The sequence below is a fragment of the Solanum tuberosum genome, unplaced genomic scaffold, assembly GCF_000226075.1.
Source record: "Solanum tuberosum cultivar DM 1-3 516 R44 unplaced genomic scaffold, SolTub_3.0 scf00125, whole genome shotgun sequence".
NCBI classification, from domain to species: Eukaryota; Viridiplantae; Streptophyta; class Magnoliopsida; order Solanales; family Solanaceae; genus Solanum; species Solanum tuberosum.
In genome coordinates, this window is record NW_006239052.1 from 1,416,239 (window position 1) to 1,420,331 (window position 4,093).

Genomic DNA, 4,093 nt, shown 5'->3' on the forward strand with positions numbered 1-4,093 from the left:
TTTTTTTACCAAAAACATATTACGAAATAATTTTATTAATTATATTTTAAAAAATTTAAATTTCAAATAAAAATATATATTTTTTCTAAATTTTTAGCACGTTATATAATTATTTAATAATAGAATAATATTAAAAACAAATGACAAATCTTTATTAATTTGTTATTAAACAAGTAAAAAGGAAAAATGACCAATCAGTAAAGTGAAAAGGAAGAAAGAGTATATGACATGTGTTTATAAATAAAATTTTATTATTTAATTATGATTAACTAATATACATATTACTTCAATAATTTATTTAATTATAATTTATCTCCACTCTCACTTTTAATAATCCTTCATCAAATTCAACTGAAAAATATATGAAGTTAATTAAAGTAGGGTAATTTACACACTTTAAAATATTAATTTGGGTATAAAACAAATAATTATCTTTCACCAAATTAAAATGAAAATGGAAAATATATGGGGAAATTAGAGCACAATTGACAAGTGTTATGTCAATGCGTCAGTTTGAAAAGTTTAATGACCCCACAATATTCAATGACATTTCACCTTAGGGCATCATTTGTAATTTAAGAGAAAAATGTGACTTCTCTTTAGAGTTATTGATAAGGTCTAAATAAATAAGCATGAGGGATAACCCTTTTAAGCAAGCAAATCTTGCAAAGTGTTTTAAAGATCATAATACCCTCAATTTTTTTTTAAATGACTTAAAACTAACATGTTGAAACTCTCTCAAACTCTCTTCTAATATATAGAAAAATATACAACCATGTAAATTGTATATCCTAAAGGTGTATAATAACATATATAAATATGGTGTATTTTGTAGATATTTTTCTTTAATAGGCATAGAGTAACATTTTTTTTACAAAATAAGTATTTTCGCTTAATTTTTAATTGTAACCGGTTGATTTATTGACTTGGATATGATCCAACCAATTGTATAAAAGCAATCACAAAAAATGTTTTCACACCATTGATCAACATTAATTCATTCTCAAACTTGCATGAATGACATGATTCGTTGAGAACATCAATTCATTCTCAAACTTACATGAATGACATGATTTGTTAAAATTCTACAAATGAAAGTAGAGTTCAAGTTAAGTACTTAACAAAGAAAAAGAATAAAATAAATTCATGCTAAGGAGGCGGGAAAAGACACGAATTGAAGGACTTTCTCTCTAAGATTTAAAAAGAATGCAAGAGTTTTAACCCTCTAATCCGTGGGTTAACCCTTCAAAAATAGAAAAATATTGCACTCTTTGAAAAGTTCTTCGATGAAAAGATCATTAGCATCAAAATTTAAAAACTTCAATTGTTTCAATTTTATGTTGGTCTCATATAATATCTCTTGTTCTCTTTTCCTTTTTAGTGAAAATAAATTTGTTCTCTCCACATACTAAAAAAATATGTGTGTTTTGATCAATTCGATCAACCCTTGGGGCTTGGCTCAATACTAACTTTAGTTAAGTGTCATCTATTCCCTTTACAATTGTGATTATGTGTTACTCCCTCCATCCACTTTTATTTGTCATGTTGCGCTTTTCGAAAGTCAATTTGACTTATTTTTAAAGTTAAATTAGATTACATTAATTTGATTTTTTAAATAAAAAAAATAGATATTCAAAAACTATACGGAAAATACTATACATTGCAATTTTTTACATATCAATACGATGAAAACTATATCCTAAAATGTTAGTCAAAGTTTTTATAGTTTGACTCTAAAAATGGAAAGTATGACAATTAATAGTGGACAGAGGGAGTAATTAACTGAAGTTAATTTGAGCCTTAACCATAATAAAATTTCTTTATTATTTCCTTCCAAAAATCTTGGCAATCCTACATTTCTAGGCTCTAGCTAGTAGAATACTTCCAATGATATATATAGACCATATCTTTGATGTGAGTTATAGAATGCAATGCCTATACAGCTATACTTGTTCATTGAACAATAACAAATTAGTTCCTAGCTATATATACCCAATTAATTATATGACACATTATATTTTTCAAAATTTAAATTATATAAATTTTGATTTATATTTTAATATATATATTTAATTATATCGACATGAGAAGAATTTCAACTTATGATATTTTCATATAGTTTCAAAATATTTAAATTTTAATTTTAAAATATTGAGTTAATCAAATTCAAATGAATTTTAAAGATTAGTCGTTAGATTGACTATTAAAAAGCAAAAAGTACCACAAAAATTGAAATGAAATACGAAAAAAGTCAAGTATAAATTATAATAAGTAGCCACTCATCAAAGAGTATGAGTTACTAAAAACATGTGTGATTTGTTGTGACTTAAGATTATTCTACATTTATATTACTATATACCTAATTAGTATTTCAAGGTCCCAAAAATGAAGCTTGTGTCATATTCTATACTCTCACTTGTGTTTTAAGTCATGATTATTACTGATTTAGTACTTACTTTTTCCTTCTTAATTAAGTCACGAACAAATATAAGTATAATATATGATTATAATATATCATCAATTGCAATGATTTACAACGCTTTAGGAAATTGTTTTATAGGAAAATAAATGGTTTCTTAATTCTTTTTGTGTTCGATACACAAATAAAATTATTATTTTAAAATTTGTATATAATATTATCATAAAAAAACTACATAATTAGTCATAGGTCACTATCATGTATACTATTATTGTCTATATTTTCAAAATATTATGTATCTTACCACTAATTAAGAATTTCCTATCATATATATATATATATATATATATCTTTGCTATTAGATACACTAAAATAGGGAGAGAGACAAGCAAGATGGGGAGGGAGGCGAGCGATATTTTGTTATGCATCTCAGATACATGTGAATCACCCTAAAGACAAACCAAATACATGTATTTGTATGTATCTTGTGTGATTCACATGTATCTGTATACCAGATTTATAGGAGAGTGGTGAGCGAGATGAGAGAGACAAAGGAGGCGAGCAAGTTTTGTTCTGTATCCCTGATACATGTGAACCCACTTGAATACAATGTATCTAGACGTGTTTGGACACACCAAAATCTAGTAAGATATGTAATATTGCAAACTAGAGTATATTTTACTAATTAGCTCCTAAATTAGTAGATTTATGTAAGTTTATCTATTATAATCTAGGCAAATATTATAGGAGGTGGGAGTGGAGGATAGGGGATGAAGACCAGGTGTGTTGATGTGAAAACCATTTGTGAACTTATTTTAGGAAAATTATTTTCCTCATTTTTAAGGAATATGCTATTTGAGAAGAAATATTTTTCAAAAAAGTTGACCTATCGAACGTAAGAAAATGAAAAATATTTTCTAAGAAATATCCGTAAGTTGTTGAATTTTCTGCCTGTAATGACAACTTAATATGTTTTTATTTGGTGTAGCATTTTTTTTTAATTTTCACTCTAATATTTTCTTGAACTTAAATTAATTTAAATTCATACTGAAAAATCGACTCTCGTATATGGCTGAATTACTTAATTAATTAAACTGTTTTCATACAGTATCAATAGTTAATTGTCATCTGCAGAACCCAAGGCTCACGTTTTTTCCTTTCTTTTGTGTTGTTTTCAGCTTACTTTTTAATTATTTATTGTAATTATTATTGTTCTGTCATAATCTGTCCTAATATAATTAAACTATATAATAGCTAATTGACATTATATTGTTTTGCCCAAAAAATTAAAAAAGAAAAGGATGGGTAATTTATTATAATTAATAGGTGAGCACTACTTCTACATGGCGTGTATTATGTGAGCACCCACTTGATTTTTTATTCCTGATTAACTTAATTAGGGAAACTTGGTCAATTAGTACGCTGATATTAATAAATTCTGATAAGAGTTGATTCATTTTAGTATGGACTTCAATAGTATAAAACTTCACATATCGCCTATAAAATTATTTTGAAGTGGATAAACGTACAATTTTTTAAAAAAATCAGGACAAAAATTAAATAGTCGCACTAAAATTGGTTATCTGTCGCTCTTCCCCCTTAATCAACAATTTATGGTTCAGGTTTTAAAACAGAAAAATCTCTGATTAGGAACAAATTTGGATATCTATGCAC